The 15,373-nt window shown below is 36.0% G+C and overlaps 1 protein-coding gene across 1 annotated transcript in view; it reads right to left on the reverse strand.

Annotated features, from left to right (window-relative positions):
- DLG2 (discs large MAGUK scaffold protein 2) overlaps positions 1-15,373 on the reverse strand; it is a 2,103,489-nt gene that overhangs the window by 1,026,687 nt on the left and 1,061,429 nt on the right. The gene's annotated exons all lie outside the window — the stretch shown is intronic.

Genomic DNA, 15,373 nt, shown 5'->3' on the forward strand with positions numbered 1-15,373 from the left:
TCTTCTTGAGAAGAATAAGCATGCCTCATTCGGACAAAAACCATGAGGCGGTGAAATTATAGTCAAGATTCTCAGAGATGGAAGGAGGCTTAAAATTCATTCCATACAAAAAATTTTAAATATATATATATAGTCCTTAGGGAGTCCATAGATGGGCTTCAAGTGATCCATATGTTCCCTGAAATTTTATGTAACGTTTTTGTGGGGATATATATATATATATGTATATATATATATATATATATATATATACATATATATATATATATTTTTTTTTTAATGGGAAAAGGGCTCATAGTTTTCATCAACTTGCCATAGGAGCTCATGACTTGAAAGAGCTTAGGAATATTGTTGTCTAATATTCTATCTCATACCTGAATCATCTCTAGCCTCTGTTGGAATAGCTTTAGGGAAAGGAAGATCACTATCTTACAAGGAAGCCCATCCTATCTTTGGCCAGCTCTATTTTAAAAACAAACAACAGGGACACCTGGGTGGCTCAGTCAGGCGTCTGACTCTTGATTTCAGCTCAGACCATGAGCTCACAGTTTGTGAGTCTGAGCCCTGCTTCGGGCTCTGTGCTGATGGTTGTGGAGCTTGCTTGGGATTCTCTCTCTCCCTCTGCCTTTGCTCCTCCCCTGCTCATGCTCTCTCTCTCTGTCTCTCTCAAAATAAACAAACACTAATTTTTTTAAATAAAAAATAAAAATAAACAACAACAACTTCCATGGCTTCTGTCTCTTCATTGTCTTCTCTAGAGATCACAGCATCTATAGAAATTGTATAGAATAGTTGCACATTGTAAACACTATAAATCCCGGACTACCATGTCCCCTGAACTGAGTCAGTTCTTCAAGGACTACATCACTCATACTTTTAATGTTTCCATTTGATGTGATTTTAATCCCCTCAGCAGCATATTTGGGCCTCTCTGGAAACACTCTGATTTGCTGCCTTTCTCCCTGAAACATGCTTCTCAGATCCTAAGGCCACATTCTGAAATGGTACAGAATAATCAATACTTTGTTCTTGGCATGACAATTCCATTTGGGTGGCCAAAAACTATACTGACTTTTATGAAATCCCCACATAAGGACAATTCTTTGAACTGACTATCTGCTGAACCCTTTTGCCTTATCATGTGTTGTTTTTCCTTCCTCATTGGCCATCCTAAGAAGTGGGAAGGAGGAGAAGAGAATGGAAGAGAAAATGGAGGAGACTAGAGAAGTAAGAGGTAGTCACAGGAGTCTGGTGGGGGTGGGGGTGGGGGAGCTCTAAGCACAGATGGTAAAATTCAAGCTGACAAACAACAACTTCTTTAATCTTAATTTCCCTAAATGCATTTATTATTATCTTCAGTATACAAATGTGGAAATAAGGGCTCAGAGAGGTTCAGTGATTTCCCAAAGAGCACACTTCTGACACCAAGACCACACTGTCCTGCAGTTCTTGTAAAGCATCTGATAAGATAAATAAGTATCCCCACTGTGTAGATTGGTCTTTTAGATATGGATCTTTTAAACTGTGGGTTTTTTAAATATAACTGTCTCATCAATGTTTATGCAAATACACAATGTGATATCATAGTTAACTAGTGATGAGGCCAATGTTATTCTTAATCAAACTGATGCACACAATTTAGCTGGAGAGATTTAGGATGAGAGAGGTTTCTTGTCTAATGTCAACAACCTTGGTTTGGCCCTTTGAGAAAGCTGAACATTGGCATAAACAAATAAAAAGTTAGCATAACGATTTTGAGCACCATCCAGAAACTGGAATAAACAAACCTCTGATCTGTTGAGTAGGACACATCTGCTCTTTACTCTTCTTATGAAGTAGTGAAGTAAATTCTGGTCTGGGAATCTGGGAACCCACATTCTGGTCTTAGCTTTAGCACTAGCTATATGTCTCTCCTGGGAAATATAAGAACACGTCTGACTTCATTTCTTCATGTGTAGAGTAACAGAGGTGGACTGTATTATCTCAAATTCCCCTGATTACTTCTATGATTCTGTAAACTTACTATTGAATACAGGTCATCTATATAGGTAGGGAATGTACTGCCTGGGTCCACACAGCACATGATCTAAATTATCACAGGGTATTATGTTGTTTGAGCAGGGGTTCCTTTTTCTAATTCATATAATTATGTTGAATGGTTAGCAGCAGCTCTACTTGCACTGTCCATAATAGAGAAATAAAGCCTATTTTTAGAAATGCTATATTTAAATTTTATATTGCTTCTACAAATTTTTATCAATTTCATCAATAATTTTTAAATAATTTTAAATAATTCTATCATTTTAATAATTATATTTGAATTTATAATTTGATTAATTAAAAGTTTATGATTTTATATATGTATTATATCTACTTAAACATATTTTCATATATAATTTATAATTTTTATTAATTAGAAATTTACAATTAAAAGCTGGTAACAAAAATGTCTTACTATTCTCTAACAAAACAACTTATGAAATTTCTTCGCATACAGCATAAAGAGAGAAAACCAGAAAATCTCTAGAGCATCTGAAGTTTAATTACTACAATTTTGATCTGATTTTTATAAGTGACCCCTGACTTCTATGTGTGCCCTGTAGCTTAATGGCCCTTAAAGTGGCTACCCACTGGTGTTACATGTAAAGGACTTAGATAAGAGCCTCTTGAATGCATTTTAAAAGACCTTACCTGTGACCCCAAATTGGCCATGAACTCCAACACACTCAGTGTTCTGCCAGTGAAGAAGGAAGGAATCATCTGCTGCTACCTAAGGTGATTTCAGTGAGTCAGCTGGCCTGGGGGAAAACCCCTTAGGAGGGCTGCATTGGAGTGAAATCTGCTCACTTGACACTGGCAATTCCTCTGTGAGTTGGGAAAAATCAGTTCAACTTTTTCTACCACATTTTCTCATAAAACATTATCTCTTAAATAAGCATGGTGACGTTTTCTTTGTATATGCCTATATACGAATTTAAAAATTGCCTTCTGGAATTCTATTTGTACTTACTAACCTTAGTAAGTAAGATTTAAAAAGCACTTAGTTATATAGTGTATGTTCACTAAATGATGAATGCACATCTTGATTTTCCTAAAAGAATTTAAATTCCTCGTAGACAGAGGCTTGCTTTTTTTTTTTTTTTTTTTTTTGTCTCTAATGGGATTTAGCAAAGATAATACACATGGTAATCATTCAATACAGGCTGTGGCATGGAATTCAAGACAGCAATTCTTCAAAGTTAGTTTGTAACAAAGTCACCTGGAGAGGTAATAAAAATATAGAGCCTGGGGCTTCTGTGTGATTCTGATCGCATACCCAAGTTTGAGAAACTCTGGTTTAAGTAATTTAATTGGTAGAAATGTCAGCCACAACAGGTGCTGGATAGAGAAAATAGAAGTGGTTAATACTATAAGGTGTTCAAGTTCAGGCTTTGACATTTCTGACCAATGTATTTTTAGGGAATCATTTAACTTCTCTGGGCTTAAACTTTTCTTCTTCCTCTCCCCTCTTATATTATGGGAAAGTTGGACCAGATCAGTGGCTCCCTGACTTTCTTGACCTTGATCACAATAAGATATTTTACACTGTAAGCCAGCACACACCCAAACACACTCACACTAAACTGAAGCAAACGTTTCTTCCTGTAATGTACTCTCAAATTTTCTATTCTGTTCTGTCATCCTATTATGAAATTACCAAGTAAATTGACCTCACATCTACTAATGGATCACTTGCAGTTTGAAACTCCTGGATTTGATGATTTATACTATCCCCTTCAGTTTTAAAACTATACACTTCTTATTTGCTGGTAAATAATATAGCACTGTGACTGAGACTGAGGGGTATGATGTCAAACTAGCTGCATCCTATCCCAGAGCTATCAAGGACTAACCACGTGATCTTACAAAAGTTTTTTCTAACCTTTTCGTGTCCATTTTCCTTTGTCTATAAAGCGGGAATAATAAGAAAACCTATCTTATGGGGTGGTTGAATGGGCTAACTTAATACATGTAAAACATTTAGAGTACTGCCAACATATAATAGGAATTCAGTAAATGCTACATTTTACCACTGTTATTTCTCCTATAACAGCCTCTAGGTAGAAAGGTTGATAAATGGATATGAATACAAAGAAACAAAATTTATGAAATTAGATTTTACACTTTAGCAGTTACTTCATACCCCCTCCCCATGAAGGAAACAAGTAGTTTTGTTGAATAAATATAAATGAACAAATAAAGATTGTGGATACAGCGAAAATCTCCTTGCTGAAGAGAACACTGAGTTAACTTGATTTCAACAGCAACAAAATTAAACTACACAAAACAGTACTTAGGTAAATCCATAAAGTTTACAGAAGTGGGATTTGATTTATATTTAGAGTTAGTGAAGTATTATTATAAATACATTGGCTAGACAGAGAATAAAAACTAGTTTCATTTTCATGGGTTAATAACATTCTCTCACTTTTAATGTGGTTAATGTATGAATTCAATAAGTTTGTTAAATATCTCTATTTTACTACCCAAAGTTTACTAGGTATTAACTTGTAATGATGAAATAAATTTTAAAAAATTATAAGAATTTTTAAATAAACATTCCAGAAATTATAAATCTAAGCCAATTATTTCTTCCAAGTAGCCACCTAGAAAGATTATACAAATATTCTAATATCCTCCATAACTAGCCACCCAAGAAACTGTATCTCTTTATGCTTCAGTACAGTCTTGTTTGGATCACCTAAAACCTGGCCATGCACTAGCTTATTTGCTACACTTCATTTGAGCTAGCCAAGGTGTCATTCACATTCATATAAAATAACAACAATTTTAAATAATACAAACCCTTGCTTATTTGAGATGAAAATATTCTGTAGTGTAAAGCCATAGTCTCAAAGATAAGCAAGTGTGACGATACAAGAGTCCATCTTTACTGAGAGTTCAGAGTTTACTGACCTGAAATCCAGATTTGCTCTTTCACACAGTTTCTATTTTTAAAATATGCAATAATTACCATTTACTGAGCACCTAGTAGATGTCAAATGCTATGCTGAAGACTATTCATGTATCATATCAAGTATTACCTACAGCAACTCTGTATGTCCTATATTACTATGTACAGTAGGCAAGAGGTCAATAGATTTGCTAAACACAGCCAGGAAGCAAAACAGACAGAATATGGACACAAACAGGTCTGATTCTAAAGTCCATCTGCTTTCCACTACATGCTATTCCTTTTCTGAATTAGTCGGGAAAGAGTTAAAAATTCTATAGCCCAATCAGATACCAAAACTTATTTATAAATGCATCTGTGAGATGTGGAATAGTTTTATGTATATTTGCTAATAAAAAATAATTGAAAACATTCTCATTAAGCCCCTGTAAGGGTACGATGTCTGTGAGCTTTATGTATATTACAGAAACTCTTACAGAAAACCTTGGAAGTAGTGAAATCTTAGTCTTGAGAAGAACTTCTGTATGTCACTTAGGAATACCTGCAGTTACAAATAACCACTAATGACACTTATGTAGGATTATTATAAGTACTCCTCATTTTTTAAAACATTATACCTTAAATATATATATCTAATATTTCTTAGAGAAAATTTGTTGTTGCTGTTTTTATAATTAGTGTATAGATGAACAAAATAGGGGATTTGGATGTCACTCCACTGACTTATCTGTCCAAAGTCATGATGAAAACCCATGAACCCATAGTGGCTAATTATAGATAGCATTCTTGAATTATAAGATGATGAGTTAGATCCTATGCCTATTATATTCTTCTTCCCTTTCTCCAAACTGCTAGTTTGAATGTCCAGGATTTTTTGAGGTATGCTATCAGTATCCTTTCCAATTAATGATAACTGAAGAAATGTTTCATTTGCATAGAATTTCTACCAGGAGGTTTTGTGTCTGGAATCAGTATATATGTCTGTCAAGACCATATTTCACTCAGCCATTTCCTTTCACCAAAGTCTGGGTCTGGAACAAAAATGCATTATTCACAAGTATGCAAATCCCTGCCAAAACCTTCTTATGTTTTTAGTAACTAAGAGCTTCTCAATTTAGCCTCACAAATCTCCGGTTTTTCCCTTAAGACCAGATGCTTCCTTAACTATCAGCTCAGCTACTTGCACCATCTAGTGGCAAGAGAGAGAAATGAATGAATTTGACATTTTTTAAAGTTAGGAATTTTCTAAAATAGCAAAATCAGCTTAGTTTTCTAATTAGTAATATTACTAAAAGCACTATGGCTAAAAGGGAAAAAATACATTTTTTCAGTTGATGGTCAGGACTCCATGATTATTGGATTCAAATATATTTCATAAGGTATTTCTTTCTCTTTTTAAAAATAATTACCAAGTAACAAATATTTGAGAAACATCTAGTGTTTGGCTAACACTATTCCAAGCAATACAGTGGAGCCTAAATTTTATTATTGTATAAAATATGATCTTTTACTAGAAATGTATAAGTCAGTTAAGAAACATTAAAATGTGTATTGTGGTAAATCACTCAGTGCTTTATGGTCTCCTCAGCAGGCCCCTTTCTGTCCCTAAAACTCTGGCCTGGTGGTATTGTCTCCTGTACTTATGTCATCAGATCTCTCATCCCTTTTTCCTGGATAATCCTGGCCACACTGTTTCAACTACACTGAAGGCTCCAAGTCTCCCTTTTCAGATCAGATCTCTCTCAATTCCCAGTTCTTTGTTTCAAACCACATGTGAAAATCTTCAACCTGTGTACAACAAAAATACCTCAAACTCCAATATTAAAACCCAAACTCATAATCTTTTTACCCCATCTTAAAATCTTCTCTTCCTTTGGCATTCTTGATTTCATTCCATAATACCTCCTCCATGCACTTGGTCAAATAAAAAAAAAGTGAACTAAACTCTATTTATTTCTCTCCTCTACTTTCTATATTTATAGGTCTCCAAGTCCTGATTATATCTCTCCCTAAATAAGCTTTCTAATCTATCCCTTGCTCTATCCCCAATGCCTCTGCTTTATCCCAGAGCTTGTCTGCCTCTGGTGTTTTACCTGATGTCCTTGATTGTGATATCACCGTTTTCTTGTTTTTCTTCTAATCTGCTACATGACATGAGTAATACACTAATTTGCAAATCTGCCCGTGTCTCTCCTCTTTTAAACTGTGTAGTCATTTTGTCATTACCTCCAAGGTGAAATCCAATATCCACAGAAGACCCTTCATTACCTGTTCCTGCCCATTTTCCTTGCTTTCTGGCATGATTTGGACCTGGTACTCCTTCCTTGATCCTTTATTCTATCTCTCCCTTTTCCACTGTCTGAAATTTCTCTAATTCTTCCATATTGCTACAGAATTGCTGGAGTCTAAGACAACCATGACCTTTCTCCTATATCTCCTACTACCATCAAGTCAAAAAATGACCTCCTCTATTATGTTTTCTCTGACCACATGCATCTGTAGCACTCCAACCTCAGAGAAAATTAAATCACTTCTCTACTTCTTAAGAATTTGCCTGTTGTTTGATACTTTCTTTATGGGACATAGTATGACATATTTTATGTATGCATCTCCAAATATGTTAAACTAACTATAGCATGCAAGCAACTTGAAGGCATGTTCTTCTTTGTATCCTTGGGGAATAACCTAGAGCCCAGCATACGGTAGGAAGTCAAAGAGATTCTAAGGTACAAATTAATGAATGCATGAATGAATCAATCAAAACACAAAAGAGCTTTGTTCATATTCAAGTTAACTGCATCTCAGAAATGCCAGATGATTTTCCCAAGTTTATCCAGCCAGAAAATGAAGAATCAGAATTCAAGCACATATTTTTGGCTCCAAAGCCCATGATGTTTTACAATAACCATAATACTTTCTGCCTAGAAGTAATGAAAACATGGACTGGGATAGCAGCTGTGGATACAAAGAAGGTGAGAACACTAGGGGCGCCTGGGTGGCGCAGTCGGTTAGGCGTCCGACTTCAGCCAGGTCACGATCTCACGGTCCGTGAGTTCGAGCCCCGCGTCGGGCTCTGGGCTGATGGCTCGGAGCCTGGAGCCTGTTTCCGATTCTGTGTCTCCCTCTCTCTCTCTGCCCCTCCCCTGTTCATGCTCTGTCTCTCTCTGTCCCAAAAATAAATTAAAAAAAAAAAAAAAGTTGAAAAAAAAATTTAAAAAAATTATTAAAAAAAATCAAAGAAGGTGAGAACACTAAGCCATTTGAAAACAAAGGAGAGACTAAAGATGAAAAAAATTTTCCAATAATAATTCAAAAGTTCCTAGTTTAGAATATTGGAATATTAATATATCACTAACAATAAGGATAGCTATCATTTTTTTGTATATTTTTCATGTGTCAAGCTCTGAGCTATCTTTGCATAGATTTTTCTCACTTAAATGTCAGTGAAGCATATAAGTGGATGCCACTATTTTACAAATATGAAAACCAAGACTAAAGAAAGTTAAGTAACTTGAGGAAGCTCACATAACTACTAAGTAGAGGACCTGATATTTGAATCAGGTTGAGTCTGATTTCAGGGAAAGAATGAATTTTTATGTTATGATTTCTATTGTCTGTATTAGTCTTGGTCTATGTCTCTGTTACAGTATTTTCAAAGTGTATTGGTTCAACTAAAAAATTTTTGAATAAAGTGTTCCATGGCCAAACATGTCTGGGAAATACTGTATATTAACCATATCCCCATCTTAGAGGTTTATATTACATGTTATCATATTAAAAACTCAGGGAAATCCTTCATTTCCTTATAATGGTGACCAAAATCCACCAATACATTTTGGGAAATACTGGTCTAATTTCATTATAAATGCCAATAAGGGAGAAAAAAGAAAACAAGAATAAGATATGGTCTAGATATAGGAGTTTACACATTTATTAAAAGACAAATGTAGTGTCTAGAGGAAAGGACAATATATAGTTATGCAAAAATTATTTAAAATAATGAAAAAAGGCACATATATATGTGTATATATATATATATATATATATATATATATATATATATACACACACACACACACACACACACATATAACTTTGCAAGCTACATGTACCATAGGATGGTATGACCAAGTGGAGTCAGACAAGAGTTAACAGGTAGGGCTTCATAGAGGAAGAGGACTTACACTGTTGGCTAAAATATATTTCCTATGAGCAGTCTCTGGCAATGCTGGTAAGGAAATAGTGGAGCAAAGTCCACTTTGTTATCTTTCTTGCCCTCAATTCTATATACCAGCTTCCAACATTCATAAGCAATCTCTCCTATAATTTTCCCAAACTTGCACGGCCTAGGGTTTCTCCACTATTTTTCCATAGACATTCAACATATGCACAGTTGTTCAAAGGTATAGAAGGATATCCTAACCTCTCATATTCCTATTTTCCAGTAAAGCTTCCAGGACTGTTTACTGTCATCTACATGAGAGTTAGAATACAGAAAATCATATTTATCTACTTAAAGAAATTCACACCAACCTATGAAACAACAGCTTTAATCTTCCTTATAAATAGTCACTGAGTCTAAGAAGGTTATCACCATAAGACACAACATTTTTTAATGTATCCTAGGAGATGGTGCCAGTTTTAGTTGCAAGATATCATTGATTTTAGGGCACATTTCACTAAAAACGGTTTTTAATGTTTATTAATTTCTGAGAAAGAGAGAGCGAGCTCGCTAGCGGTGGGTGGGAGTGAGGGGGAAGCAGGGACAGGCAGAGAGGGAGACAGAGAATCTGAAGCAGGCCCCATGCAATCAGTCCAAAGCTCAACATGGGGCTGGAATTCATGAGCCATGAGATGATGGCTGGAGCCAAAATCAGATGCTCAACCGACTGAGCCACCCAGGCGCCCCTAGGACACATTTCAGATATGTAATACATGAGGAAAATGCAGCATGAAAATTGATGAAATTCTTTGTCAATGATGATAAGGTCAGGGAAAACAGGACAACAGAAAGGGGAAAATAAGAAGTCTGTGCCTTGATTGCTTGCTTGTTTTTCTATTAATGTCACCAACTTTATAGAAAATAATTATTTATGAGTGTTCATATTTCCACTTACAAATAACTAATTCAACAAGTATTTGTCGAAGGACTAAGGACATAATAATAAACAAAACCAGCACAAACCTCGACTGTGCAGGTATTCATATAATGATGGTAATATTGACAGTAAATTTATTAAAACAAAACCAATAGTTCTGAAGCAAAGTAGAATTAGAACAATCAGCTGGATTTCTGCTCTAACAGATGTCTGGTTGACATGAAACAACTTTATTCATTAATTAATTTGTGGTGGAATGTCTAACTTTCACACTGCTTATTTCTGAAAATGATAAGATAGTTTATAAAATTAAGCATATATAGAATGAACATTTTAAAAGAATAAATAACCAAATAAAACTTATAGAAATAGATCTTGCCATATCCTGGGCAGAAGAAACATGATGGCTGATTGGCTGGACTTACTTGGGATTTTCAATGACAAGCGCACCTACTGTGAGGAGTGTATCTCAATGCAGAAAATTCTTCAATTGCTCAAAACAGAAGTGTGCTTTTCTTGCCAAGAAACATGTTCTTACAAGAGCAAAGGATTTTCCAAAAGGAAACTAGCGCCCAAATACTAGCTTTGATTTTTGTTAGTTTTGTTTTGTTTTGCCACAAGAGAAGAAGATAGTCTCTTGGGAGCTTACCACTGGGTGAACTGAGGTATTTTAAAGAAAGAACTTATTTTCCTTCTATTTCTTTATAAAGTTTCCATCTATCACTACTGTTGATGACTCTCACTTTGAAAACCCGAATTTCTTATGTATTCCCTTATATATCTGCTTAATAACAATTAAGAATAAGGGCATAAGAAAAAAGGACCTTCTACTTTTACATACATGGACCCAGTAAGTGAAAATTTGAATCTAAAATCTTTTTAAAAATAGAATAGTTTAGAGAGAGGTGATACAGCACAGGAGTGATAAAGAATACAGGCTTTGGATCCAGAGAGACCTGAGCTACAAATATTCGCATCCCTATTTACTAGTTTTTTGATTAAAGAGAACTATTTATAACTTTAAATTATAATCTCAGCAGAGATAATCTCAACAGAGGTAAAATGAGATGAATCTAGTAAAAGTGATTTTAAGGCCTTTGTCTTTATAGCTGGCTGATGGTAACAAGAAGGTCAAAGACAACATCCAGTGAGTGGTCCCAATGTGCCAAGCATGTCCTAAGCAGTTTACATGTATTACTTTAATTAGTACACAAATCCTATGACACAAATATTATTGTAACCTCCATTTTTTCCAATAAGAAAGCCAAGCTAGGTTAACTTGATCAAGGTCACATAGCTACCAAATGAAAGGGCCAGGGTTGAAATCCAGGTATTCTGAAATCCAGGCTCTTAAAAATAAGCCTGCCTGTCCTTCTTCCTCCTTCCCTTTCCCATTCTTCTCTCTTTCTCTTGCTCTCTTATCAGATACTCTGTAAAGAGTACTTGGCTAGATGGCTGAGGTCTCACAGTACATAGGCTTCAGGAATTTGATTGCTGTTGCAGAGTGAGAATAAGTAACAAATAATCAGAACTCTGGTCTTTTAGGAAAGTGGTAAGTATATTTAGAAATCATGTTTTACTGGGGAGCCTGGGTGGTTCAGTCGGTTGAGCCTCCAACTTCGGCTCAGGTCATGATCTTGCAGTTTGTGAATTCGAGCCCCACTTCGGGCTCTGTGCTGACAGCTCGGAGCCTGCAGCCTGTTTCAAATTCTGTGTCTCCTGTCTCTCTGTCCCTTCCCTGCTCACACTCAAAAAGAAATCGAGTTTTACTGCCCTTTGTTTCCCCATCACCTATTATTATGTGCACAGTAGAGACTCGATTAATATTTTGAAATTGACTTAAACTGAAAAGAAAATCCTCATGCTTTATTATAGGCCAGTTTCTTTTGTGCAAGAGTCTATGTGGCATCTGAAGGGAAAACATCCCCATCTCAAGGCAAAGAAAGCAAATTCTGTCGAATCCACTGCAAAATTGCGTTTCTCCTTCCAACCCCATACTTCACAATGGCCAAGGCATTCTAATGAAAACAGGCTAAGCAAGCCCATCTATCAGCTAGGCAGCGGGTGTGCACCAAAGGCAAATGAATCTTAGAACTGAGGCTTCCAGTGATAAGCGGTGATGGAAGAAAATGATTGTCAAACCTGCAATGGTAAGATTGCTCAGCTAATGATTTAGAGCCTGCTCAGTGTGGCATTTCAACTGTTATCCAGCAATCTCCCACTCTGTTCAGGCATGCCATATGTAAATTTTTAATTAGTACAAGAGAGCTGCATTGACTCCTAAGTAAGGTTCAGGGGGAATTAGCTGCTTGTGGGTTTTGCCTCCTCACTCTTCCCTCTTTTACTGCTTAACCCAAGAGGACCAGACAGATCAAAGGAGCAGAAAGGTTGAAAATGTGTCAGTCCTAATTGAGAATTTGTACCTCCCTACCATTTCTCTGACTCTAATAGGCTTCCTTTATGAGAAAATAACACATTAGATTTTAGTCATGGCAGGTTCTCCAAACACTTGAACTGTAATATAATAATCCCTTAACAACTTGATTAGGAGATGTGTCCTGTTGCTATAAAATTGCATGTGTTTGAGCCTGCCTGTGCTGGAGCCAGCTCACATTGGCCTGTGAAGCCTCATTTGTTTCTTTTTTCCAAATGCAGTCAGGTGCTTCAGGGTGGAAGCCTGAACTCAGCCATGATGGGAGTATTTACACCATGAAATTGGCAAACTCTACGTGTGTGTGTGTGTGTGTGTGTGTGTGTGTGTTTCTGGAAAATTTATGCCGGTTTGTTTTCATCACTATTGTTGACATAAGAAAGGTACATAGTCTGTTCATTAAGACAATCTACAAGCATATCTTGTTCAGCACAAACACTTCTAAAGTGTCATGGGGGGAAAGTCCTGGTTCCAAAATTGCTACTTCATAGCCTGTGTACAGAAGTCCTGGATGAATTCACCTTGCCATCTTCTTCACAATACCTTGGGGGTCACACCATGCACTGGTAATTCCAAAAGGGAAGGCAAACATACTCCTGCCTGAATGTTTCCTATCAGGGGTTTATTATTCATAGGTGGCCACTTTTAAAACTGATGTGAGGTGTCTTCCATAAAAGACACCACTACAGTAAAAAACAATGCACTGTTTTTACCAGAAGAGAATAAGAAGTAAGACAGAAGGGAGAAACAGAAACAGAAAACCTACTCAAAGGAAAACCAACGTTGAAGATAACTTAACTCTGAGATTCCTGGAGGGCAAGGGATAAAGGTAAGTAGGAAAGATTCCTTTACATTTGAGATCCGATCTACAGAAAAAGCAAACTTTTCCTTTAACTCTAATAGACATTTTCCAATAATGGCATAACACATGGTGTAATCAGTCAAAGTGTAGGTGGTTAGACAATTATAATATCATATATATGCTTAAGACTTAATATATAAAGTTAATACCCTAACATGCTTTTATTGTTTTGTTCATTTTGTTTGTTTGTTTACTACAACTATGCTGCCTTTAGACTAGCCTTGATTAATCTTCTCAGCTTGAAGTCTTTAGGAGCTATGCTCTAGAACTAATTCAAATGTGCTACGAAAGGGACAAAGACAAGCAGGGTGAAAAGAAGGAAAGGATTCCCTGTGGAGGTTCTTACAGGGATTCTTTCAAGCAGTTAGAAGGTAAACACCTGAAATTTAAGTACTCTTAAATGCAATCCAGTCTCCCACCTTTGCCCTTTCTTGATTTACACTGGTCAGTACACAGAGTAAGTGTGAGTATTTGTTTGCAAACATGAGCATTTGTTTAAAGAAGGAAGGTATTAATCCAACTACAGAATAGATTCACTGATTCCTACAGTTAGATTTAGACCTTAGAGACAATTTTGTACACCCTCCTGCTGAAGGAATCCCTTGCACAATACCACTGCCAGGTCATCTGCCTGCCCTGGACAATCTCTAGGTATAGCAAACTGCTGCTTTATCAAGTAGTCTACACCTATTTGGGGTAGTAACTGCCAGGAGTCTTGGTCTCACAGCGATCCCATACATACATTCCTGCTAGTTTTGCACAGTAGCTCTGCTTCTGCCCTCTGGGTAACATCAATATTTTCTTCTACATGACAGCTCTAGAGGTGTAAGAAGGTAAATACCTTGTCCTCCAATCCTTAATCTTTTCTTCTCGAGACTAAACATACCCATTTCCATGAGTCATTTAATCATTTCTGATAAGGCTCTGGGAAGAATTGAACAATGAATTCCAGAGGCATAAGGTTTGCATATTTTTAAATATATAAACATATTTGCTAGAATTTGACAATCAGCCTAAGATTTTAAGTAATTAGTGGTAACTGGAGCTAGTTTATTTGAGAATACATTTTTAGGATGCCAGGGTGTTTAAAATGTGCCAAATTTTGGAACTATATTAAAATACAATTTAGCCTCTCTTTGATGTTTTAGAAGGTATAAGATTCCAGAAAGCACTAGGGTCACTTTTATGGCTTTATTTTTTATTGTGACACAGCTATGCAGAAGTGCTGATGAAGTAAATGTTCTAACAAAATTGAAAAATAGGATTTTCTTTAGCAATAAACAAAGAGTTATTTTAGTAGGTTTTTTTGTTTATCTGTTTTGTTTTGTTTTTTATCTGAATTCTCTTCTGTTATATCATTGACTCTAGATCCACTTTTTCAACTCTAATAAAAATTTATGAGCTTTTATCCTAAGCACAAAATCCCATGGCATCAGCAAAGAAAAAGGGAGAGTAATTTGCAACCAAAGAGCACAGAAAATCCTCTCATTTAATTGTCCTTTTTTTGTCAAAATACATTTATCAAGAAATTGCTTACAAATTAAGGAAAAAAGGTAGAAAGTGTTGGGAAAGAAAGAAATATAGTTTAAAATTGAGGCAGTGATGAGCCAACTCACATGGTTTTTTAAGTCTAGATGGCAAAGCAATCATTAGGTGTTAACATGTTATACTTACTTCCTTTGTATTATCTGGGACCAGGAACAGAGATGGAGAGGTAGCATTTGGACAAAATCTTGATGTACTTCTGGATTTTCTAAATATGTGGATAACTTATTTTCCCTTTCAATTTTCATCCCTTGCTCTTTCCTTAGCCCAGTCTTAGCAACTAAAAAGAGTGCCAAGACATTCAAACAACTGCAAGAGCAAATGCCCAGTGTCAGGAGCTCTAGGTAAGCCTCCAAACCACACAGGAAGACCTGTTAGCTTCCAAGGGCCAGTGTAGCGTTTAAAGACAACTTCATTTAATCAGGTCAACAAACATCGCCCTTAGCATGGCAGACCAACCACTGCCACCAGCTCTGACAACA

Source organism: Herpailurus yagouaroundi, unplaced genomic scaffold (assembly GCF_014898765.1).
Source record: "Herpailurus yagouaroundi ecotype Mexico unplaced genomic scaffold, PumYag 180, whole genome shotgun sequence".
In the NCBI taxonomy this organism is placed as follows: Eukaryota; Metazoa; Chordata; class Mammalia; order Carnivora; family Felidae; genus Herpailurus; species Herpailurus yagouaroundi.